Source organism: Physeter macrocephalus, chromosome 12 (genome assembly GCF_002837175.3).
Source record: "Physeter macrocephalus isolate SW-GA chromosome 12, ASM283717v5, whole genome shotgun sequence".
In the NCBI taxonomy this organism is placed as follows: Eukaryota; Metazoa; Chordata; class Mammalia; order Artiodactyla; family Physeteridae; genus Physeter; species Physeter macrocephalus.
This window is the reverse complement of record NC_041225.1, coordinates 59,813,340-59,840,174: the sequence shown is the minus strand read 5'-3', so window position 1 is coordinate 59,840,174 and position 26,835 is coordinate 59,813,340. Positions and strand designations below refer to the sequence as shown.

At 47.9% G+C, this 26,835-nt stretch overlaps 2 long non-coding RNA genes across 3 annotated transcripts in view; both read right to left on the bottom strand.

Annotated features, from left to right (window-relative positions):
• The window catches only part of LOC102975487 (uncharacterized), a 47,987-nt gene that overhangs the window by 7,162 nt on the left and 13,990 nt on the right, over window positions 1-26,835 (bottom strand). The gene's annotated exons all lie outside the window — the stretch shown is intronic.
• Window positions 10,358-11,595, bottom strand: LOC114487366 (uncharacterized). The gene is made up of 3 exons (XR_003682407.2): window positions 11,490-11,595; window positions 11,003-11,092; window positions 10,358-10,863 (listed from the first exon to the last, which is right to left on the bottom strand). It is a non-coding gene; the product is annotated as an uncharacterized lncRNA (long non-coding RNA).

Below are 26,835 nucleotides of genomic sequence, written 5' to 3'. Positions count from 1 at the left end.
GGCACCACAGGCAGCGCTCTCTCCTAGATCTTCAGCCTCTTCTTGGAATGCGTCCTCCTCCTCCTGGCCCTGAGCTACCACCTCCCAGCAGCCCTCTCAGGTGGAGGATGTTTAGTCTCACATTCTCTGCACCTCAGGGTTAAAAGGTGGCACTTGTCCCTTGCTTCCATCACCTACATCTCCAATAATTCCCGCCTTAGCTATCCATTGCCACATTTAGCCCTGAAGACCTTATGGCCACCCAAAGCCTTACTTCTGAAATCAGAACTTCTCACCTTCCACTATCCATCCATCCATCCATTGCCTCCAAGCCCTTCTGCTCCCTGGCCCAGGTGGCCCTGCCACAGCTCTCTGGCCTCATAGAACTCTCCATTCCACTGATTCCTTCACTTTCTCTCTGTCCATCAGCCCCCTCCTGCCTTCACTTCTCTCCTCTCCCAGCTTAGAGTCCATGGTTTGTGGATGAATAAACTGTGGGATATTCACACAATGGACTATCACAAAGCAGGTTAAATAAATGAGCCACAGCAAAGTAAAACAATGTGAATAAATCTTAGCCATATACAATTAGGTAAAAAATGTAAGTCCCCAAAGATTGCATGGAGAACGATACCCTTTTAATGAGGTTAAAAACAATTAATATAAAATACATAATTTTTGGAAATATATGTAGATGCAATAAAACTATATAAAAAGGATATCAAGGGAATGTGGTACACAGACTTCAGGATGATAGTAACTGTGGGTCGGGGGAGGTAGGGGGCTGGGATGGCAAGGATGAATCATATGGAAAGATGTGGGTCATTGTCAAGGCTTTGGTTTGGGTGGTGGTTTTGCAGGAGCCTATTTAATCATTACAAATAACTAATTAAAAATACAGGGCTTCCCTGGTGGCGCAGTGGTTGAGAGTCCGCCTGCCGATGCAGGGGACACGGGTTCGTGCCCCGGTCCGGGAGGATCCCACATGCCGCGGAGCGGCTGGGCCCGTGAGCCATGGCCGCTGAGCCTGCGCGTCCGGAGCCTGTGCTCCGCAGCGGGAGAGGCCACAACAGTGAGAGGCCCGCGTACCGAAGAAAAACAAAACAAAACAAAAACAGCACGAGTGGATCGACGATGAGTGCGTCAGGGCACAAAGGATGTGTGGAGGAGTCCAGTGAAATCAAGACTCCATGGGTTATCATGGCATTACTCTCTTGCAATTATATTGAACCTCCCTCGTCTTCTCACCACTAAATTCACAGATATCCCCGTGTCTGCCTCATTACAATGGAATAAGCACCCCAGTTTCTTCAGTGAAAGAAAACTTCCATCTCTTGTTCCCTGAATCCCATTCCTTCTCATCTTCTCAAGGGCTTTTTTCCTTCGGCTATCTCCCCACCCTCTTTCCTCATCAATCTCTCCCTCCTTAATGGGTTATTTCCACGAGCACACAACATGCTCTAGTCTCTCCCATCTTAAAAGCAAATAAACTGGGAATTCCCTGATGGTCCAGTGGTTAGGATCCGGCTCTTTCACTGCCGTGGCCCGGGTTCAAACCCTAGTCAGGGAACTGAGATCCTGCAAGTCATGTGGCACGGCCGGAAAAAAAAAGGAAAAAACAGATAAACTTTCTGTATTAGTTAGGATAACATTAGGCTGCTGTAACAGAGAAATCCCCAAAGACTGTATCAAAGGTAGAAGTTGACTCTCACATGAAAAGCCTAGGAAGGCAGTGTAGGGGTGATATGGTAACTTCTTCTATCTGTTGCTCTGCCATCCTTAACTTGCAGCTTCTCTCCAAGATGGATGCCCCAGCCCTTGCCAGCACTTCAACCTCCCAGCCAGAAGGAAAGGGGAAAAGAGGAAGGAGGAGATAAGGCTACTTCCTTTGAAGGACACGGCCTGGAAGTTGCATACATGTCCGATCACAAGGTATTGCCCTCAGACTTGGTCAAAAAACACACCTAGTTGCAAAGGCACTTAAGAAATATGGTCTTTCGTTGGGCAGCAATGTGTCCACTTAAAGATTCCATCACTATTGAAGAAGAGGAGAATGGCTATTGAGGGAAAGCTGGCGATCTCTACCACCCTCTGCACCTCTGACCGCCCAAATAAATGCACGCTCTCTTCTCACACATGCAACATGCTAACCCCCTTCCCAAGCCCAAACCCACTAGGTTTCATCCATTACTGCAACCAGCTCAGAGCCCAGGCCTTCCTGACAATTGTCAGATCTTTATATGAAGTTCAGATGTTGGTCTGGTGACATACAAACTAAAAACCAAGTTATCTATTTGCTCCCCTTTACCAACCAGCAACACATACACATATACTATACAAGGTAGAACAGGATAACCACAATTAATCTGCCATTTGGAGAGGGAAAAATAGAAAACACATAGCAGGAACATAGCAATTAACAGATCCCACTGGGCAGGAATTCCAAAGGTTCCCTATCTCAGAGAGGAGAATGTTCTTTGGTATTGAAGACCTGAAAACATTCTCTGTGGCTCTTGGCTCTGCCTTCTGGGCAGCACTTCTTTGTCTACCTGTTGTCCTCCAGGGCCACATCTGAAAAGGGCATTGGAGAATATACCCTTCTGGGTGGTGAGGGTGCAGTGTTCACAGCCTGTTTCCTGCTGGTGCAGGTTTGGGAGCTCACAGCTTGCTTTAGGAGTTGAGCAATTCTAGAGTTGTACTGGCCAGCCTTGTAGATTTTGCCAATGACTTTCCCTCAAAAACTTAGCATAACATTAAAAAGTCAAATACAAAAAATAATTCAATTTACCATCATATAGAAAAGAATTAAATAGAAATAAATCGAACAAGGCTTGTACATTGAAAACTATAAAACATCATTAAAATAAATTGAAGAGAAACTAAATAAATGGAAAGTCATCCTGTGTCCATGGATTAGAACACAATATTGTTAAGATGGTAATATTCCCCCAAATGACCTACAGACTCAATGAAATCCCTATTAAAATTCCAGCTGCATTTTTTGCAGAAATTGAAAATGTATCTTAAGATTCATATAAAAATGCAAGGGGCCCAGCATAGCCAAGACAGTCTTGAAAAAGAAGAACAAAGTTGGAAGACTCACACTACCCTATTTCAAAACTTACTGCAAAACTATATTAATCAACACAGCGTGGTACTGGCATAAGAATAGACACATAAGTCAATGGAACAGAATTGAGACTCTGGACATGGAGACTTTGACACATGGTGAAAAAATAGTCTTTTTCAAAAATGGTCTTGGGACAACTAGATCTCCCTATTCAAAAGAATGTAATCAGATCCCTACTTCACACCACATATAAAAATTAACTCGAAGTTGATTATAGACCTAAATGTAAGAAAGAAAACTATAAAACTTCATGATCTTGGATTAAACATTGACTTTTTAATGTATGACACCCAAAGCACAAGAGAAAAGGGAAAAAATAGATAAATCAGATTTCATCTAAATTAAAAACCCTTGTGCTTCCAAAAACACCATCAAGAAACTTAAAAGACAACCCACAAAATGGAAGAAAATACTGGCAAATTCTATATCTGATAAAGAATTTGAATTCAGAATATATATAGAACTCTTGTAACTCAACAATAAGGAGACACATAACCTAATTTGAAAAATGGGCACAGAATTTGAATAGACATTTCTTCAAAGAAGATATACAAATGACCAGTAAACACATGAAAAGAGCGCAACATCATTAGCCACCAAAGAAATTCATATAAAAGCCACAATGAGATACTGCTCCACAACCACTAGGATGGCTATAAAAAAAAAAAAGGCAGATAGTAAGTGCTGGAGAGAATGTGGAAAAACTGGAACCCTCATATATTACTGGTGGGAGTGCAAAGTGGTGCAGCCACTTTGGAAAACAGTTTGACATTTCCTGAATAAGTTAAACACAGGATTACACTATGGCCTAGCAATTCCACTCCTAGGTATATACCCCAAAAAACTGAAAATATACGTTCACATAAAAATGTGTTCATGAACGTTCATACCAAGATTATTCATAATAACCAAAAGTGTAAAAAAACCAAAAGTCTATTAGTTGATGAATGGATAAACAAAATATGATATATCCCTAACAATGGAATATTATTCAGCCATAAAAAGGAATGAAATACTGGTGCATGCTACTACATGGATGAATCTTGAAAACATTATATGCCAAGTAAAAGAAGCCAGACACAAGAGATCATACATTGTATGATTTCCATTTCTATGAAATGTCCAGAATAGGCAAATCTATAGAGACAGAAAGTAGATTAGTGGTTGCCAGGGGCTGGGGGCACGGAGGTAGTAATGGGCATTGACTGCTAAAGGGTATGGGGTTCTTTGGGAGGCGATGAAAGTGTTCTAGAATGAAGATAATGGTGATAGCTGCACAACTCTGTGAATACACTAAAAACCACTGAACTGTGTAATTTAAAGGGTGAACTTTATCTCAATAAAACTATTTTAAAAAATTTATTTATTTTATTTATTTTATTTTTGGCTGCATTGGGTCTTCGTTGCTGCGTGCGGGCTTTCTCTAGTTACTGTGAGCAGGGGCTACTCTTTGTTGCAGTGCACGGGCTTCTTATTGCGGTGGCTTCTCTTGTTGTGGAGCACGGGCTCTAGGCACGCAGGCTTCAGTAGTTGCGGCATGCGGGCTCAGTAGTTGTGGCTCGCAGGCTCTACAGCGCAGGCTCAGTAGTTGAGGCGCACGGGCTTAGTTGCTCCGTGGCATGTGGGATCTTCCTGGATCAGGGCTCGAACCTGTGTCCCCTGCGTTGGCAGGTGGATTCTTAACCACTGCGCCATCAGGGAAGTCCCTAAAACTATTTTTTAAAAATTAGTATGACTACAGTCTATTTGTTTCTCATCTGTTCCATAAGCAAGTAATCCAGCCAAAAAAGCTGAAGCAGACATCGTTCTTAAACCTGAAGACACATTTATGCCTATTTATTTCTCAGCCTCTATACTCTGCCCATCCTACCCTCTCTTAACATTACAATAGTTTATGAGGTTACTTAACCTAGTAGGCCTGGGTGGAAAGGCAACACCCTGAATCTGCTCTGGGCTGTTGAACTGACTCCCATTGTCTGGCAGGGTGTTCTTAACTGGAGCTAACTGGGAAAGGCTTGGGCCACAGTCTTGTCTCCTGGGAAAGCTGCCTCTTCAGGGCTCCTTCACATCACTTCCTCAGTTTGGGGTGCAAAAGCAGTTGACTTTCTCAGCACCTTTCCAAATGCTGGATTCTTAGTCAACTTACCTTACTGGCCACAGGCAGGAAGAATCTCTATGAACAGAGCTGTTTATTTTCCTCTTTGCTTGCAAACTACTGTCTCTCTTCTGAGTTTTTCTTTCTTCCAGGACCTTGCTAAATGTGGGGAAAAGACTACCCGCCAACACTTGCACCTTTTCTAACCACTTCCTCTAGAACTAGAGGCTCAGTAGGCATGTGAACTGTCTTCCAAGATATCAGAGGAGATAGCGAGCGTTACCGTTTTGCATAGCATGGGTCACCAGCTTTCCAACCTGACATATCTGCTCACTGTCTGACAATAGCACAACGCCTCATGTTTAAAATTTTGCCACATCCAACATTCCACTTCTGGATATCAAATTCTATGTTAATGAGAATATGGTTTAGACTACTGTAACAAAGGCCTCATACTACACTGGCTTACACAAAATAGAAGGGTTTTTTTTTTTTGGTTTGTTTTTCTCTCATGTACCTTGATGGTTCAGGGCTGATACGGGGGTTTAGTGGTATTGGAGGACTCAGGTTTCTTGTCTCTTTTTACTTCACTACTTTCAACATGCTGCTTCCAGCACACAGTCTAAGACAGCTTCTGTCAGCGGTTGGATTACTCAGGAAACAGACTCTGAGACAGATGTGCAACCAGGTGTTCTACTGGGGAGCAAACCCTGAAGGCGGGGGGAGTGATGGAGGTAAAACTGGGCAAAGGGCAGAGCTGAGCTGTGATGCAGTCACAACAGAGGACTCAGCCAATCCCAGAGGAGCTCTGGAGCTGGGGTGGCCTTCGTAGTTGTCTCAATTAAAGCAAGGAACTAGGTTTGTTACCCCACAAGTCATTGGATACGGGCACCCTTTTGATACCCCCAGGGAGGAAGCATAACTTTGGGCAAAGCAGTTTCGGGGGAAAGATTCAGCTGAGCTCTGAGCAGACAGTGCTCCTGGCAGTTAGGGGAAGGAGGGCCTCGGTTTTAGATGGGGCATCAGGCAGTGTCCACTGGTGTCCAAGCCTACAGAGTCCACGAGAGCTCCCAAGGTTCTCACCACCAGGTTTGCCCACCCAGTGGGAAATGGAAAAGCCCGCACAGTACTTTCACTCACATCCCTTTAACCAGACTTAGCCACATGGTTGCACCTATCTGGAAGGTAAAAACTCGAGAAAGAAAGCAAAAGGGAAGTCATTTGGAGTCATTTGGGAGTCTCTGCCACGTGTCCCTTGATTCTGTGTCCTTCTCTAGCCACTGTCTCATTTGTCAGAACCTGGCTTCCTCCATTTCTGCATCTGTCTTTGCTCCAGAAGGTTCACCTGACATCTCTTGGATGCCGTGTTAGTCTCATTGGATTGTCTCTTTCAGCCACCTGCAAAAGTATTCAAACTAGCTCCTAGGGGAAAAAAAGATTTTATGAGGTCATGTATTGGATCAAAGAGAGGATCTACCTTCAGGCATGGATGGACCCAGAGGTTCAGATGATGTTACCAGAGCTGTCTCTCTCCATTTCCTGCTCTGTCTTTCCTCTGTGTTGGTTTCATTCTCTGGCTGAATGATGCCACTGACAGTGCCAGCCCTACATTTCCTTACAGCTCACAAACTCAGAGAAGAGTGCAATCCTCTCTTCTTCAGTGTCCCCCACGTGTGCTCACCCAAGGACCAACCTTTGTGTCCAGGTGGGTGAGTGCTCTGATGGGCCAGCCTGAGTCATGCCCTTCGGCGTGCTTGGGGAAGTGAGGCCGTGTACGTGATAGCCCAACCAGAAACACTTGCTGGGGCGGGGGGATAGGCAGTGGGCTTCTATTGTTAAAAAGGAGGGAAGGGATGCTGATGCTGTTATAGCTGGGCATCTCAAACTTAACATGTCTACAGCTGAGCTCTTGGTTCCCCTCCCAGCCCCAAATATGTGCTGTCTCCACTCTTCCCATATGGTAAATGGCCCCTCCATCTACCTAGCTGCTTAGGCAAGATAACTGGGAGCCATCTTTATACCTCCTTCCCTCTTCACCCCACATCCCAACGTTCACTTACAGATTCTACCACTCAGATGCTCTTCAATCAGTCCCATCGTCCATTTTCTCCATCGCCAATATGTTGCGCAGCCTCCATCACCTCATCTTGTGCTATTCTGATGGGTTTCCCTGTCTCTGTATGCTCACTCTGTCTTGTTGCTGGTTGTTACCTGGCAACCAGAGGCATGGTTTCCTCCTGAAACCTGCACATGAGACTGAATATAACATGGTGACTAGGGATGTACCTGGAACAAATGGGCACCAGTGCAAAGTATCCAATTCTTATTTTTCCACTGGAGAAGTCCCAGATTAGAATTCACTGTCACTCATTACAGCACTTGGCACCTGAAGACTTGTTCAGTACCCATTTCCTCCCCCAAACTGGAAGTTCTGGGAGGACAGAGTTTTTGCCAATCCCATAGTCCCCCTCATCCCAGGCACTGGTTGGAGCACACAGCCCTGGGGGCCCGGTGAAGCCAGGATGATGTTCTTGGTACGAGTGGGAGGGGGTCTTGGAGCCAACTGCTTCCCCCAAGGCACCTTAGATTTTCCAAAGATGTCAGAATCCTGGGGTGGGTTGGGGACCACAGAGCTGCCATCTGAGCTCCCTCTATGGGAGAAGACCCAGGGAGAAGGAGGAAGATGGGAAGAGAGGCTGGGCCTAAGGAGGAGGAGAGCCTAAGAAAAACAGCAGGAGAAAGCCAAAGATAAGAAGGGCACAAAGCGGCCGGCCGAGCTGATCTCCCTGTGCTATGCAGCTGCTTCCCACTAGCTATCTAGTTTGGGACAGGGAGGGTGGGAGGGAGATGCAAGAGGGAGGAGATATGGGGATATATGTATATGTATAGCTGATTCACTTTGTTATACAGCAGAAACTAACACACCATTGTAAAGCAATTATACTCCAATAAAGATGTTAAAAAAAAAAAGAAGGGCAAGCAGAATGAGAGGGGTGGAGAATTCCAGAGAAAGGGGCAGCTAGGAACAGCAGGAGGTAGGCTGGGGGTGGGAAGTTTGCAGAGAAAAGAGAAACCATTCTTTTTGAATGGGTCAGGGTGTGTGTGTGTGGGGGGGGTCTCCCAACACACGGATTCCAAGGTGTGGGAAGCTGAGACCTCCTGCCTTGTGCTGTGGTTTTCTCAGTCAGCCCAAGACCCCTGGGAGGAGAGTGGGGAACACCCAGCCAGAGGCTCCCCCAATCAGGAGCACCCACAGTCTATGGTGACTGCCCCCAGCACCCTAACTCACTGCTGAGCGGTGGCCCAAGCCCAGCAATGCTCTATCGGGACATGCAATTACAGGGGTTGGGTTACAGCTCCAACATTGGCAAGGGCTCGGTGGCCGGAGATAGGAAGGTGGCACCCGGAAGGGTTGTGTGTGTGCTGAACTGCAGGCTCCCAGCAACCCGCCCCCCAAGGCCGGCTCACAAGGCCTCCATTGTTGGGGGCTGGCTCCCAGCCCATCACCGGCCAGATAGGAGCTGCTGTTCTGACAAGGCAACAAAAGCACACCCCAAGTTCATACAGATGCCGTTACCCCATCCTTATCAGGCGGAGGGAAGGGAGCTAGCAAAGCTAATGTTGATTCAGAGAGAAAAAGGAAAAAGGCATATTAACAATCATGGCAAAAGTGAGTTCCGGCAGCAGGGGTGAAGATCATGGGTGCTAGTCTGGGGTTTTTAAAACGAGCAGCTGGAGGCAGGGGTGGGACGGTGAGGAGTGTCCAGTGGGTGGGAGAGGAGCCCCCCCCCCAGTGTGCCCGGCCCTGTGCCGGGGACAGAAGCCAAGCAGGTGCATTCTGCTGCTTAGAACTTGAAGTCTAGTTAGGAAAACAGGGCTCTTTTCTTCACCCAATATAATCCAGGGTCCACCACTTGCAGGCTCTGTTTATAAATGCTGGGGGTTCCTGGGGCCGGCGTTCTAATGGATTGTACCGGAAAATAAAGAGTCCTGAAGACTAGGGGAGCAGGTCGGAGCTCAGACAGAGAGAAGGGGTCTCGGAGATGGCAGGTCAGGAAAGGCACCGAGGGCTGGGCCTGGGCTGGGGAATGAGGGAGCAGAGCTCCTACCTCTGCTGCCTGCTTCTAGGCAAGGAACCTTGTCTCAATGAGCCAGTTTCTTCTTCTGTAAAATGGGGACAAGAGAAACTACCCAAGGGAATTAACGTTGAGAATGGAAAGAGAACCCAGGTAAGCACGGAGCATGGTGGTAAATCACGATAAGCACTTGGTCAGGGTGAGAGAGACGCAGCCACCACGTGCAGGGGGCCGACAGTCACAAAAGGGAGGCAAGACATGGGAAAGGTGGGGTGGACCCAAGTCAGGGTGGTGGGCTAGGATTGGGTTAGCTGGTGAAGAGGGGGGAAGGCAGCTCTGAGGACAGGAAGAGCAGGAACAAAGGAATGGCAGCCCAAAGGAGCCCAGCCCGTTTGGGGGTGGGAGGTGGTAAGGGTGGGACCATTCACACACCATTGTCCCCTCCCCCATCCCATCCCCAGAGACCCCAGAGGGAGCACATCAGAGACGGTCACTCACGGGGATCGCCATTTTAAAAGCCCGCTCTGCCCTTTGGGTATGCTTTGAAAGATAGATTTGGAAAAAAAGCACTTTAAAGATGAAAAGTCCCTAGAAAATGTCAGTCTGTAGAATCTGCTGCCCTCGAAATAGAGACACAGATGTAGAGGACAAACGTATGGACACCAAGGGGCGAAAGCGGCGGGGGTGGGGTGTGGGTGGTGTGATGAATTGGGAGATTGGGATTGACATATACACACTAATAAGTATAAAATAGATAACTAATAAGAACCAGCTGTACAAAAATAATAAATAAAATTAAATTTTAAAAAACAAAAAAGAATCTGCTTCCCTCAAGGCAGTGAGTAAAGAAGCCCATTCAATGGAGAATGGACTTGATTCAGAGGAAAGGGAGGGGCTTCCCTGGTGGCGCAGTGGTTGAGAATCCGCCTGCCAGTGCAGGGGACACGGGTTTGAGCCCTGGTCCGGGAAGATCCCACATGCCGCGGAGCAACTAAGCCCGTGAGCCACAACTACTGAGCCTGTGTGCCGCAGCTACTGAAGCCCCCGCGCCTAGAGCCTGTGCTCTGCAACAAAAGAAGCCACCGCGATGAGAACCCCACGCACCGCAACAAAGAGTAGTCCCTGCTCACTGCAACTAGAGAAAGCCCGTGCACAGCAACGAAGACCCAACACAGCCAAAAATAAATAAATAAAATAAATAAATTGAAGGGAAAAAAAAAAAAGAGGAAAGGGAATGGACTGCCTGGAAAGTTGGTTGCTGGGGAAACCTGCTATTAGAAAGGGGCCAGGGTTGGGAGGGGGGAAAGCATGTCCTATGCATATGTGTCATGCACTAGCAGAAGTCTGAGACCAAGCTGCCACGGGCAGACGCGGCTTGGGAGGAACAGAGAGGCTTATTTGTCCACTCGGGCTGCCATAACAAAGTACTGCAGACTGGGTGTCTTCAACAACAGACATTGATTTCTCACAGTTCTGGAGGCTGGAAGTTCAAGGTTAAGGTGCCAGCTGATTTGCTTCCCGGTGAGGACTCTCATGGCTTGTAGACGGCTGCCTTCTCTCTGTGTCTTCACATGGCTTTTCCTCTGTGCAGGTGCAGAGAGAGAGAAATCTCTGGTGTCTCTTCCGCTTCTTATAAGGACATCAGTCCTTTTGGATTCGGGCACCACCCTCATGACCTCGTTTAACCCTAATTACTTCCTTAGGGGCCCCATTTACACATACAGTCACACTGGGTGGTGAGGGCTTCAGTATATGAGTTTTCAGGGGGGGTGGGTCACAAACATTTAATCCATAACAGCGATCTCCTTTAGTCTGCAAGAGGCAAGAGAAAGTCGTGTGCTAGAAAATAAAGTTTTCCCTGGGATTAGCAGAACAGATCACAGATTTAGTCCTCCTCTTGGGGCAATTAATGCTGACAGCACAGGAAGAGCTACAGATGGCCCATTACTCCCTGGGAGTACTGAGAACACTTTCCAGAGAAATTCTTAAATTGGAATAAGGAAAACAGTTTTTGCATTCATTTGCAAACAGTAGAAACTTAATGATGGAAATACCTGACTGTACTCAGATATTAGTTTTTCTTTAGATCTTAACCATTGGTGAGTAACAAGTCTTTATGAATCTTAGTTTAAAAAAGGTTGTAAATACAGGAAATCTCACTGGGATATTAAAAAAAGAGTACGATGTTCCGTCTCTTAATTATGAATACCTTAGAAAATCTTGGGACTTCCCTGGCGGTCCAGTGGTTAAGATTCCGCTTTTCCACTGCAGGGGGCAATGGGTTCAATCCCTGGTCAGGGAACTAAGATCCGGCATGCCGCGCTGTGTGGCCAAAAAAAAAAAAAAAAAAAGACTTAACTGGTTGGTTCACATTATATAAATGTTGTTGCTCTTATTATTCATGTGATGACTGCTGTGTGAATAGCAGGTGTGGTGCTTGCAGGGAAAGAAAAATAAACCTTTACACAGCCAATTATGTGCCTGTTATTTTATTTACATCATTTCATTTAATCCTCCCAACAATCCTGAAAAATTAGCATTAGTCCCATTAATTTGCTGGTTTGTTTGTTTTAAGGTAAGGCTAGGTGGAATTTTCCCCATTTTGCAAAGAGGGAAACTTAGGCTCAGAGAGGTTACATTAACTCAGTGGAGATTAACCAGCTAGTAAGTGATAAGAGTCAGGATTCGAACTCGCGTGTTTCTAAAGCTGATGTTCATGCTCTTTACATCCTTTGCTGCCCTAGTCTTGCAAACCCAAACCAATGACACAATAAGAGATGTCATGCACTCAGGCACCCGGCCACTTCACCCAGCCGTACATGCTCACATGCATGTACGTTCAGGTCTGTGTCTGGCCATAGCCCCCTCCCTCACATCCAGCCATGGGTTGGCTACCTAAGTCCCAGCTGGGGAGTCATACAGTGGAAGGGAGGATATCATGGTGGTTCCTGACACAAGGTCAAGGTGACACCTGCCATTTCCCCTTCTGAATGCCAAGCATTCAATCTGTAATTGATTCTGGGTCCTTCTTTGCCTCAGCCTTTTATAGAAAGCATAGGCTACCCATACAGTTGGAGTTTCCTTTGTCTCTATCTGCCCTGTCTTGCATGCTAGCCTTGACTGTGGCTCCTCCAAATGCCTTCAGTCCTGTCCTGACCCCCCGGTAGACAGCCATTTAAATGTGGGGGTCCCTGTGCCAATGCACAGAATTGCAGCCCGTCTCAGTGCTCACTGTGGCTCCACACCCCCGCTGAGTTTTTAAGACTCACTGTGGACTGAATTTTTGGGTGCCCCCAAAGTTCACATGTCAAAATCCTAACCCTGATAGGATATTATTAGGAGGTGGGGACTTTGGAGGTGATTAAGTCATAAGGGTGGAACGCTCATGAATGGGATTAATGCCCTTATAAAAGAGACCCCAGAGGGCTCCCTCACCCTTCCCACCATGCGAAGACACAGCAAAAGGATGGTCATCTGTGAACTAGGAAGCAGGCTCTCACCAGACACTGAATCTGATGGTGCATTGACCTTGGACTTCCCACCTCCCAAACTGTGAGAAATAAATTTCTGTTGTTTATAAGTCACCAAGTCTATGGTATTCTGTTACAGCAGCCTGAACAGACTAAGGCAAGTCTTAACTCAAGTACCCTTCCTCCCGGAAGCCTTCCCTGACCTCCCAAGACCAGGGTGTCTTTCCCTTCCCCGGGCACCCATGGCACCCTGAAATTCCCCTATAAGAGCCCCAGCCCTCCTTGTGGTAGGGCTGTATTTACTTGTCAGTCTCGCCCACTACACTGGAAGCTTCCTGAGGGCAGACACTGGCTCTGTCGTCACTGTATCTCCCAAGCACAGCTCACAGTAGGTGCTCAGTTAGGTCCCCACATTTAGCAAATAAAAATTCAGAATGTCCAGTTAGATTTGAATTTTGGATAAACAATGAATACTACTAATAACGAATACTACTAATAATGAATAAAAATACTGCATTACTGTGTCTGGTAACCCTATGCTCAATAAGTGTTTATTGTACTCCTTACTATGTGAAGGAGCAAAAAGCACAGAGAAAGGAAAAGGCCTTGTATTTGGAAGAAAGCAAGAAACATCAGTTTGCCTGGAACATAGCCCTGGTGCCAATCTGTCACAGAGTGAAATGAAAGGAGCCCAGCACACCTGTGCTCAGAGCTGCACCCGTACCTAGTAAGAAATCCATCACCAGTGATGGAGGGATGCGACAGAACGAACACGTTGCAGGGGGGCGAGGGGGGGGTAAGTGCCAGAAAAAAGTAGTGAAGATGTCAAAGCAGAAATAGAGGGCATGATGATGGCAGTGGCTGTGGTCATGGAGGCTCTTGAGGGGGTCAAGTGACCAGCAGGCTGCAGCCTCCACACCCTCACGATTCAGACTCACAAAGTGGTCATGTCCTGATTCCACGAGCAGCTGAAACTCTCCTCCCAGACATTGCAGGTGTCTGTGCCCATCTCGAGCAGGACAAGTGCAAACCCTGATTCTCCTCTCCCCACCCAAAGAGTGGAGGGGGTCCCCTGTCCCTCTGGGGTTCCTGAGGCAGGAGTTACATCCGCCCAGGCTGGGGTTTTCCACGAGCCCTTGATGCAGAACCTGGCCTCTTGGGGAGTCTCCCTAACCCTCTGCAACAGGCGGCTGGGCTCCCAGGCCCCAGGGTGGAGGATTGCGGGGAGAGGGAGGAAATAGGCCCCCTTTGTCCCCTGGGCCTGGCTGCACAATGGGAGCCTGTGTCACGCCAGCTGCTCTAATGCGGCTCTGACTCTGGTGGACACCAGCCTTGGAGGAGCACGTAGCCTGGGGGACGGCATCTGCTTCAAGTCCCTCCGAGTGGGACCTGTGGGCTGGCTGGCTGTGCCTGGGGGACGACCCGTGTCTGGGGGGCTCTGGCTGTCTCTAGAGCGCGTATATGTGTGTTCACACCGGAAGGTCTGACGGAGGGCAGGCAAGTGCGTGTGCTTGTGTGTCTGCCTGTGGGACACATGTGTGCTTTGGGCTGGCCGCGTGAGTCTGCAAGTAGGCACAGACGCGGGTCTGTGTGCGTGCGTTGAGGACAGGTAATGCTTCTGAGCACGTGGGGGGACACGTGCCGAGGTCTTCTCCCGTTGCCAAAATAGGGAGCCTTTCCCAAGCACCAGGCCAAGGAGGGCAGAACTGCCTGAGAAGCTTCCTTGGGAGAGAAGTCCTAGAAGATGGGGACCAAGACTCTGTTCCATTGAAACTTGTGTTCTGCACACACATCCCCTGGGGCTCTGGGTTTGGCTGTTCCTTTCGTTTGGCCCCTCCCAGCCTCTCCCTCCTCCTGCTTCCCTGCATGCTGGACCATCAGGGACCCTCCCTCATCTGGGAGGCAGACCCTCAGCCAAGTAGCGGCTGGAAGGATGAGAATGGCTGAAGCTCTTCGGGGTTCAGGATGTTCCCCTAAGGGCTGAGCTGTCCAATTTGGCTTTGCTTCCCTCCCACTCCACCCCCCACGAATCACAGCCCGGCCCACCCAGCCTTCCCTTCCAACCTGGCTGGAATCAGGAAATGAGATTTCAACTCCATTCAACTAAATCCAACAAATATTTACAGAGGAGGTTCTAAGCACAAGGCTCTGTAAAGCTGGGAGCAGTGGGGAGAGGCCCTTTTAGCAGGGCCTGCCTCCCAGACGACTCCAGCTTTAGGGTGATAAGGTCCCACGTTAGGGCTTTGCTCCCTACCAACACCCACAGCTGCTGCCTCAACCGTCCCCTCAACCGGCAATTGATGGAGGCCCTGCCTGGTGAGGGTGCACCTGGGAGCCTCCCAGAGAAAATGCCCGCAGCACTGGCAGCCCCTTCCCTGCCCCCGGGGGGCCCTCTCCCCACCCTCCAGGATCAAAGGACCCCTCCGAGAGGCAGCCAGAGGAGTAGGTGGCAGAGAAGTGGTGGTCCCCTGTCCACTTCAGGAGATAGTACCAGGGACTGAGGGACTTGGGAGTCTGGGTTTTCCTTCCGGTTAAAAGGAAAAGCTATTACTCCCCCAAAGGGGGCCCTCCAGCCTTCAGGGTCCAACCTGCAGGCAGGCCTCTCTCAGCTGATACCCCAGAAGTCCCTCCCTATATCTTGGTCTCCAAAGTGAAAACTGCAATAGGATCCTTGGGGTGAGGCATAAAAATATTGAGTCGGGTTTTTTTTAATCTAGAAATTTAAGACTTACCAAATATTTAATAAATGGGTTGACACTGTCCTCAGTCCCAGTTTCAGATTATCCTGAGTCCCAGAAGGTTCTCTGGGAATCCTAGAGGTGAGGGCCAGCTCCTCTGTGTGGGGTATTTAGGGGGCGCCTTCCTACTTTGGCTCCCTGTCAGCACAAGGCTTCATTTGTTCCTAAGTGCTCCAGGGTGCCACCAGCATGGTTGGTTTTATAAAAGCGATGCCTTATCCTATGATAAACCATAATGGAAAAGAATACATATATGTGTGTATAACTGAGTCACTTTGCTGTACAGCAGAGATTGGCACATTGTAAATCAGCTATACTTCAATAAAAATAAAATAAAAGCGATGCCTTAAACAGAAGTATATTTTCATACTTTGTAAAAGGGAAGGGTATAACAGGAAACTTTCTGAACCTGCAGGTCTTCCGGGAATCAAATCTAAGGACAATTTGTGCATTTTTCTTTTACAGAAAGACGAGTATATTCTAGACTCTCTGACTTTTTCTATGACAAATGTTTATTGGTAGTGTGTGACCCCAGCCAATATTTCAGACAAAAAATGTCCTTCTTATCAACCTGTAGGGAACATTTCAGCAGTGAGTGAGAGAGGCACATCTTTTCAACTAAAATATAGGCTAAGGAGAGAGCATTTTGAAACTGGTTATTTGGAAATGTTTCCATCATAAGGTGATATTATTCCTGAAAACTATGTAAATATGTCACCTATTAAAAATTCTGTCTACACTACACAACTAAAGAAATAAGCTTGGACAATTTTCCAGAGAGTTTAAGAGAATGTTGAATTGGTTGGCTAAAAATATAAAAACACAAAACCTTCCAATTATTTTGCAAGAATAACCAGGAAAGGTGGAAATTTACTAGCTAAATGTCAAATTAAATTGCACATTGGATGGACGGGAGTGAAATACAAATGCCGTGATTTAATGGGCCCAGCGAATGATGCATGTCTATCATTTGGTGACGTATCTCTTACAGCTGTGGCCATTATGAATATCAAGACTCAAAATGTATAAAGGTAAACATTCACTTAGCAAATGATTCGGCAATCTTACTTCTAGGTATTTACTCAAGTGAAATGTAAACACATGTGCACACAAATACCTGTATGCAAATGTTTACAGCAGCTTTATTCACAATTGCCCTAAACTGATACAACCCAAATGTCCATCAACTGGTGAATGGATAAACAAACTGGTATGTCCATACAATGGAATACTACTTAGCAATAAAAGGAACAAATTACTCATATATGCAACATGCATGAAACTCAAAAGCAATACGCTAAGTGAAAGATGACAGACACAGACGATTACATACTGTGATTCCAAATACGTGATATTTTAGAAAAAAGGCAAAAGTATAGGGACAGAAATCAGGCCAGTGATTCCTTGGGGTTGGAAGAGGGGAGTGACTGTAAAAGGGCATGAGGGAACTTTTTGGGTGATGAAAATATTCTACATCTTGACTGTGATGGTGCTTACATGCCTCTATATATTTGTCAACACTCATCAAACCATACACTTGTAAAGTGAATTTCACCATACATATATTTCGATAAACCTAATGTTAATAAAAACCAGTGCTTAGCATATAATGCTACATAAACATTTAATAAAGCAAATATTTTAAAGCATAGAAAAAAATCTACAACCAAAGGGAATTTCCTGGCGGTCCAGTGATTAGGACCTGGTGCTTTCACTGCCCTGACCCGGGCTCAGCTCCTGGTCGGGGAACGGAGATCCCGCAAGCCGTGCGGCCAAAAATAAATAAAACAAGGACTTCAAAAAAAAGAAGTAGGGCTTCCCTGGTGGCGCAGTGGTTGGGAGTCCGCCTGCCGATGCAGGGGACACGGGTTCGTGCCCCGGTCCGGGAGGATCCCACATGCCGCGGAGCGGCTGGGCCCGTGAGCCATGGACGCTGAGCCTGTGCCTCCGGAGCCTGTGCTCCGCAACGGGAAAGGCCACAACTGTGAGAGGCCCGCGTACCGCAAAAAAAAAAAAAGAAAAGAAGTATACAACCAAAATATTATCAGGGATAGTCTCTAAGTGGTAAGATTATTGTGATTTTTACTTTTTTCTCTGTGTTTTTTGTATATAAAAGTAAACAGAGGTTTGAAAACTGACTCGAACATTCATACGGAAGTGCCAGGGACCGAGAATCATCCAAACAACTTTTGAAGAGCAAAGTTGGAAAACACTACCTGATTTCAAAATTTATTAAAAGGTTACAATAAATCAAGACAGTTTGATATTGGCATAAAAATAGACATCAATGGAACAGAATCAAGAGACCAGAAATAGACCCTATACTTTTTTTAAAAAACAGCTTTTTTGAGGTGAAATTGACCTATAAGTATTATCCTATACCTATAGGACAAGTGATTTTCCACAAAGGCACAAAGGTAATGCAGTCCAAAAAAGATGGTGTTTTCAACAAATACTGCTGGAACAATTACACACCCATAAGCAAAAAAGTCTCTATCTATACTTTGCATCATATACAAAATATAACTCAAAATTGACTACAGACTTAACTGTAAGTAAAACATCTAGAAGAAAACGTTTGCAACCATGGAGTAGGCAAAAATTTCTTAGATATAGCACCAAAAGTATGATCCATAAAAGAGTAAATTGATCAATTGGACTCTATCCAAGTTAAAAATGTCTGCTCTTAACAGACACTATCAAGAGAACGAAAAGAGGAACCACAGACTTGGAGAAAGTATTTGCAAATCATATGTCTGATAAAGGACTTGTATCCAGAATATATAAAGAACTGTCAAAACGTAATAGTAAGAAACTAATCTAATCAATAACAATAACTAATCTAATCAATAAAAGATCTGAGATACCACTAAAAACCTATTGGAATGGCTAAAATAAAGGGACTGACCCTATCAAGTTTTGGCAAGTACACGGAGGAACTGGAACTTGCATACATAGCTGGTGAAAATGTAAAATGGTACAACCACCAACCACTTTGGAGAACTTTTTGGCAGTTTCTTAAAAAGTTTAAACATATACCTATCGTGATCCAGCCATTCCACTCCTAGTAGTTACCCAGAGAAATGAAAGCATATGTTTCTACAAAGACTTCTTCATGAATGCACAGAGTAGCTTTATTTGTAATAACCAAATACTGGAAACAACCAAAGGTCCATCAACAGGTGACTGGATACATAAACTGTGGTATATCTGTACAATGGATTATTACTCAATATTAAAAAAGAATTAGCTATTTATATGTGCTGCAACATGGATGCATCTCAAAAATAATTATGCTGAGAGAAAGGAGTCAGACTAAAAAGAGTACATATGCTATGGTTCCATTTATATAAAATTCTAGAAAATTTAAAAAAAATGCAGATCAGTGATCGCCTGGGAATTGGTAGATGGGGAAGGGGTGGGAGAAGAATTACATAAGAGGAAACTTTTAGGGTGATGGAAATGTTCAGTTTCTTGGCTGTGGTGATGGTTTCAAGGGTGTATAAATATGTCAAAACTTATCACGTTGTACGCTTTAAATATGTGCAGTTCACTATAGGTCAATTATAGTTCAATAAAGCTATTAAAAATAAACAGATTACTTTTGCAACAATAAATTCCTTAAAGGGCAGAAATAAGAGACTGAAGTCATTATATTATATTATACATATCTTTTTGTGGTTAGTTACTGTGTGGCCCGATTTAATTATTCATATACTGTTTAGAAACTTTGTAATGTAGAGATTATGGGTATACCATTATAGCTCCTTGAGTTTGGTTTTGTGGTCAGTTCTATAAAAATCTGTATGTCAGACCCATGGCCAGGAGCATAATCCTCTTTTATAACATTGTTTCTGTGGGAAAGTCAAAATTGACTTGCATTACGTTTACACAGTGCCTTTCCTCTGCCCCCAGACTCTCTCTTCTCAAATCCATCTTAAACACAGTTGCAGACTTATTTAAAAAAAAAAAAATTAGATCATGTTACTTCCCTGTTAAACCCCTCCGTGGTTCCAAATGATAAAGTCTAAACTTCATAGCATGACATTCAAGGTCCTTCCCAACTGACTCCATCTAAGTCACCAGTCCCATCTCCCAGAACTGCCTCTCCCTTTATGCATCTTGAGCCGTTTGACAGGTGCTTTCACCACTTTGAGCCTTTGCTCATACAGTCCAACGTCCAGGTATGTCCTTCCCTTTCGCCTCACTTGTGCATCTGGAAAAGTCTCTCACCCTTCCAGATGCATTTTAAATATCATCCCCTCCTGGGAGTCTTCCCAGATTTCCCCAAAACAGAATTAATCACTCTTTTCACTTCACTCCCATAGCACCTTACACATATGTCTACTAGAGCTCTTATTCCATGGTATTGCAGTAATTGAGGTGCTGCATTACTTAGGTTAGAGGCTCAGACGCTACAACAAAAACAAATAAAACCTCCAAATACCAGTGATTTGAGCAAGTTTATTTCTGTCTCATTTAAAAGTCCCAACTGGCATGCTGCCTCAGCTCTGCAATGTTGGGATCCAGGCTCCTTCTGTCTTGTTGCTCCACCATCCTTAGGGTTTGCAATCATATGCGTGGACCAGCATGACTCTCCAACAAGTCTGCCTTCCAGCCATCAAGTCAGGGAAAGGGGATGGAGAGAGTGTCTCCTGCCTTTCTATGATATCATCCAGAACTTGTACCATCACTTTATTCACATCCCACTGGCCAGAACTTAGATTTATGGCCACATAAAACTTCAAAGGGTCAGGGAAATGCAGTCTTATCCTGGGTGGCCACTTGTTTCACTCTACTTCAGGTGTTATATTATTAGAGAGACAAGGGAAAAATGGATCTTGGGGCAAAGTAGCAGTCTCTGCCACAGTCCACCCCTTTGGCCACCTTACTATCTGTGATCACTCTTTTCGCACATAAAACACTAACATTGTCTTCCAAGACAAACAACCTCAATCACCAGGTCATCTTGCAGCCAGCACCTCAATCAGATGTGGATGTGGTTACCTGTGGCCTGGAGACCAACACACTTAAAAGACACATCTGGGACTTCCCTGGTGGTGTAGTGGTTAAGAATCCGCCTGCCAATGCGGGGGACGTGGGTGCGAGCCCTGGTCCGGGAAGATCCCACATGCCACGGAGCAACTAAGCCTGTGAGCCACAACTACTGAACCCACGTGCCACAACTACTGAAGCCTGTGCGGCTAGAGCCCGTGCTCCGCAACCAGGAAAGCCACCACGATGAGAAGCCTGCGCACCGCAACGAAGAGTAGACCCCGCTGACAGCAACTAGAGAAAGCCCACATGCAGCAGCAAAGACCCAATGCAGCCAAAAATTAAATAAATGAATAAATAAATAAATTTATTTTTTTAAAAAAAGACACACCTGCACCCCACCCTCCTCCAACAGACAACGATGGAACAAGAACCACATATCACATTTTAAAAACAATTCTTACTTGGAAAATAAAACAATGGGAACTACACAGATGGCCCCAGTCCACAGCAATTACCAAATCATGCTAGTTAGAAGTTATAAAGACTCCTGTCCTTCTGTTTTCTAGAAGTAACTCCCTTGTCCACTGTCCTCCTTGGCTCTTGGCTTTGTCCTCTGGGAGACTCTTACTAGGTCACTGACCTCCATGACTGTATCTGAAGTGGGCATCAAAGAATATGCCTCTCTCGGGCTCCTGGCCTATTTGCTTTGAGTCAGTTCCATGTGCGGGTAACTCAGCCAAAGTTCTTGTCCTGACAGAGTTTGTCAGGCTGTATTTTTACTGTCTTCCGTGCTCTGCCCAGACCCCTCTCTCAGCTTCATGGCTGCTATCTTCAGGCCATCTGAGACAATAGGCCAGGGTGGAAAGGGAACACCCTTAATCTGATCTTGGCTGCTGGGCTGGCTCCCACAGTCTGGCAGAGAATTCTCACCTGGGAAAGCCTGAGAAAGGCTCAGGGCCATAGTCTTAACTCCTACTAAGGCTGTCTGTTCAGAGCCAACTTTGGTCACTCCTTCCATCTGGGGTACAGAAGCAGTTGGCATTGACAACTCTTCAAGGCTCCAAAATTCCAGACTCTCAGTCAATTTAGATTGCAGGCAGCAGGCATAGGTGCCCTTAGCAGAGCTGTATTCCCTTCCGTCTCTGCTTGAAAACTGGCTAGGTCTAACCCGAGTTCATCTCTCTCTTCTAGGGATCTGCCAAATGCAGCAAGTAGTCAGGACCTCCCCAGTTCTCAAGTTCCCTACAGGCTCAGAGAGCATGTGGTCTTCCTGTCAAGGTACTGATCAAGATGACAGTTTACTGAATCTTCTGCCAGAGCATAACAAGGGTTACCAACTTTCCTGTCTGCATATCTGTGTCTGCCCTACCTGACGGTGAAGCCAGTACCACATAAGCGAGTATTTTCTATGACAGTCCTCTACTTCCACGTAGTCGAAATCAAATACGGAAAAGATTTTGGCAGCTATAACTGGGAGACCAAACATAACAGCAGCTTCGGCAAGATGGAAGTTTATTTCTCTCTCATGAGAGAATCGGAGCTGGTCTGGTGGTTTTACTCTGTGACACTCTGGGTGGGCTTCTTTTGTCTTTTTGCTTTCCCATCCCAGGAGGGTGTCCCCACCTACAGGGTCCAGCGTGGTCACCCCCAGTTTTGAATTCCAGTGAACAGGAAGGGGGAAAGGGGCTGGGGAGTATGCAATTCAGAAGCTGTACACACCACTCCTGTTCACCTCCCTTTGGCCATGTGGCTATAGTTAGTTGCAAGGGAGACCGTGAAAGGCAGTCTTTACTCTGGGCTGATGTGCCCAGCTGAAAACGCGGGGGTTCTATCACAACGAGAAAGAAGGGGAGGCAGTGACGTAGGGGACAATTAGTCATGTCGGTCACAGCCTGTCCTCTCTTAAGAGAACTCTTTGAGGGGCAGAGACCTGTCTCACCATCATCATCTGTAGGCACAGCCAAGTGCCCAGCAGGGGGTCAGTGACTACATGTGTTCAACCTCAAATTTCCCAGACCACAACCCAATCCCATGACGGCAGCCATCTGTGGCATGATCGTGTTTAAAAGGCGTCTTCACTGATGTAACCAGGTGCCCCTGGTCTGTGTGTCTTCAAGTTCTCCAGTCTTGTGGAGTCACCTCTCATGGCCCATATTCCTGAGGGCTTTCTGAGGCGGGCGGTTTGTTCCTCCTGATGCAGCATGCCTCTGCCGGGGTGCCGTACATCGTGGCCCTCAACCCTGCACCTGGCGTCCCGTTTGAGAACTGCCTCTTGCTAAGCTGATGCCAGCCTCCTCCTTCATCCCTCCGCAATGCACCAGGAACCCAAGGCTCAAGGGTGTAGCAGATATTTAATCACATTTAGGAATAATGGACAGTGATTTCAGCATCAGGTGGAAACGACTTCAAATTCAAGGTCACATACTACATTCTCAAAATGTGTTGGTCATTCCCTACCCCAGGAGCTTCCCCTTGGCAGTATTTCTCTGTTGGCCTCTCCTCTGCCCCACAAGGTTTTTTTTTTTTTTTTTTTTTGCGGTACGCGGGCCTCTCACTGCTGTGGCCTCTCCCGTTGCGGAGCACAGGCTCCGGACGCGCAGGCTCAGCGGCCCAGCCGCTCCGCGGCATGTGGGATCCTCCCGGACCGGGGCGCGAACCCGCGTCCCCTGCATCGGCAGGCGGACTCTCAACCACTGCGCCACCAGGGAAGCCCCCACAAGGTATTTTGCAAGCCTTCTCTCCAGACGCCCCACATCACTCTATTCTCTCCTATTCCTGGGTCCCTCGAGCGCTCCCAGGAACGGTCCTCACGGCATCACAGTCCTGCCCACTTGCTTCAGCTCAGCCTCACCCCTCCAGGCTGCGCTCACAGGCACTCTGTTTTCTAAACTCTAAAGGCCGATCACTGTTTAAGTAAAAGGACCATTAGCCCAGAGATGAATCATGCCCTTCCCATAGAAGGCAGAGGAGGCTACAATCCACGTGAACTTTAGTCACTTTATTTCCTCCCCACTCTAAGCAGAAGATCTCATTCGACCCTTGAAACCCCCCTGCGAGGAGAGGTGAGGCCCCTGAGGCCCAGAGGTGTTAAGCCACCGTCCAAGGCCACAGAGCGGGTGAGAGGCAGGGCTGGCCCACACATTGAGTGCCAACGCCCCTGCCTGGGAAGCGGCCAGCATTATCTTGGGTCAACTCGAGTGCTCTGTGACATGAGTCTCATCTCCTCTGTGTGCAGCTCCCAGGGGACAGTGCTCCCCCTTTCTCCCAGACACCTAGCCAGGCTGGGCCCACAGCAGCCTCGTGCAGGCCCACCTGTCCCGCCAACTGAATGAAACGGTCGTTGTGGTGAAAACCACAGGGCAAACTGCCTCAAGGATGCTCTCTTTGCCGCATCCCACTAAGTCCCCCAGACACACCCGTTCGGACTCCAGCCTCGCACTCCCTAATGCCCTGTCCCCGTTCGCTGGCAGGGCCAGGTCAGTCCCCACTAGATGGGGGAGGTGGAGGCAGCAGGTGGGAGGAGGAGGGAAGGGGAGAGGCTGGGGCAGGGGACTGAACTGAATAGCTGCTTTCTTCTCAGAGGCTCCCCCAACCCCCAGTGGTCATTGATTAACCCTCCAGACCAGATAACCCCTGTATGGGAGGAAAAAAATGTGTGTTTATCTTGGGTCATAAAACATCAATATTGACTTCTCACAGGTGAAGCCAAAGGGGAAGGGGAGAGGTGGGGTTGGGGGGGGGGGTGAGGCTCGCCGCCCCTCCCTCTCAAGGCCTGAGACACACTTGCCTGACACCCAGGGGCCAGCCCACCTGGTCTCCTTCCCTAAGGAGAATACTGGGTGATCAGGCTGCAGGAGCTAAACAAGCTGGATCCCACCCCCTTCCACCTCAAAGGCACCCCCAGGCAGCACCCTCCTCAATTATTCTCCACTCTCTGCTACTCAGGGGGCCCGTTCCCTTTCCTGCAGCCCTCCCCCCTGCCCTGACCCCAGGAGATAAGGGAGCGGTACAGGTCACAGGGCTGGAGTCAGACTGCCTCTGCTCTGCTGTTTCCCAACTCCGGGGCTTGGACAGATGACCGGCTTGTGCCCCAGTTTCCTCAACTGTCAGATGGGGGTAGTCACAACACCTGGCTCAAAGGGCTCCATAGGATGATTGACCGAGACCACTTACTCTTATAAAGAAGCCCTAGGAGCTGGAGCTGCTGTCAATAGCATCGCCCTCCCCTTCTCGTTCTCTCTGGTCTCCTCTCCCTCCTGTGGCCTGAGATGCACATCACAAGGTACCTTCCTCCATGCTCCCGGCTGAGGCCTCCCCGACGTGGCTTTGGGGCAAACAGTGCCTGACTCACCCAGGGTCAGAGACCACAGGTGGTCTGACTGGGGCTGGGGGTCCTTAACCCTCTTCCCTCTGGCCCAGAAGGAGTCAATCCAAACATTCTCTCTGGCTGGCATTTTCCATCAGGGGGCCTGAGGAAGGGGTCTGTGGCCACGTGCTGTTTGGGATGGGGCCACTGGGTCTAAGAGCCCAGCTCTGTCCTCCTCAGGGAACCTCACACCTGCCTTCCAGGGTCTTCTCTCCGTCCTCCATCTCCTTTCTTCTTGGGGTAAAGGTGTTGCGCCTGCCCCGCCCTGTCCTTCTGGAGGGTCACAACTAGGAGGCGTCCAGCCACCGTGGGCTGGGCCCTCTCTGCACCTCACATAATTCTGGGCTTGGGGAGCAGTGGGGGAGGCATCGGGCTTCTTTGATCCTCACCCAAGGCCAGGATTCTCTCCTCCCCCGGCCCCAGGTGAGTCTCACCTGATGCTGTGGGAGGCCAAGGCCCCAGTCCCGAGTGCCCTCCATCCAGCTGGCCGGAGGGGGCCCTGTCCCTGGGCACCTGGTCAATTATTAACAGTGAGCAAACTCAGGCCAGCGGGCCTCCCAGCAGGGTCAGGACCAGACAAAGGCCCTGCTGTCTCCCTAAGCTGCCATCTTGGTGGGGGGTTACTGGCCGGTCGGTCACCCCATGGTGGCAACACCCCTGCCTCTCCAGCAGGGCGCTAGAGTGGCTGCCACTCTGCAAGGAATTGGCTAGAGACAGCCCTGGAAGAAGAAGACGATGGGGTGGGGTTTGGCCACAAGCCTGTTTTTAAGCCTCAGCTTCATATTTTCGAGCAAGCCCGGGATGGGAGCTGGGGAAACGAGGGCCTGCCATGCGGCTCCCCAAGGGGGGTGCTTCTGCAGCTGTCTGCCCCAGGGCTAATGGGGGGGCGACCTGCCTCTGAGAGCAGCTCTCTGCCCTCTCTTCTCTCCCGCCTTCCCCTCGCCCCCCCTTCCTTCCTTAGGAAATCTGTTGAGTGTCTTCCGTGTGCCAAGTCCTTCCTTAGTGTCCCCCACCACCTCTCCCCATCCCCCCAAACTTCCACTCCTTCCTGATGCCTTTGCTTGCACTGTTCCATAATCTTGGAAACCCTTCCTCTTTCTCCATCTGAATCTCCTTCTTCTCTCAAGAAGTCCTCCTTGCTCACCCTGATCCCATCCCCCTGGTTCCGCCTACACTGAAGCTCTTACCTCATCGTGCCCGTGCTGTTTCCCCAGGTGCACCGTAAGCGCCTTCGGAGCTGGGAGCCGTGACTCCCCCCTCTCCCCACCATGGGCAACAAGCACCATTAGTAGGTTTATCAGCAATGTCACCCTCAGCCATAAATCAAGAAGCTACTTTCTTGCAGAACAGCAACTCAGAAGACAACTTTTACATCGGTCAGAAAATTCCAGATATACAGCAGAGTCCCAGAGTCAGCCTTGCCAGCCCAGACCTCCCTCCAGCTGGCTGCCCAAGACGTCTGAGGACTCTTTATCATCATCCCCTTCCTCCCTCACTTCCAGCCCAGCCTGCGTGCTCCCTGGATTGGGAACAGACGAGGACACTCCTGGCTGACCCTTATGACTGCCCATCGATCCCGTCCTGAGTGCAGGCCCACCGCTCCTGGCCCCTTCCTCCCTGCGGCAGCCCCCCGCCCACGGCTGGGGCGCCACCGGCATCCTTCCCTGAGCAGCGACAGAGCAGTTGCCAGTGACACCCTCTTCTTGACTGGTTGTTCTCGTCCCCCTTTCTCTGATATCCTCTCATCTCTCCCTCTCTGTTCACACTTCCTCCCTCCCAGCAGCTCAGCACCAACCCACCTGCCCCTGCCCAGGTGCACGTTGAAACAAGAGTTCACATCTAACCCACAGACTCACCACTGCCTACGATACACTGACCATCTAAAAGTTCAAGGTGAGCCAGAGCTATTAGGGAGAGGGCAGCCCATCCTTAGGAAGGCTGAGCATGACAATTGGCTGCTTATTTAAGGCTGAAATACAACGC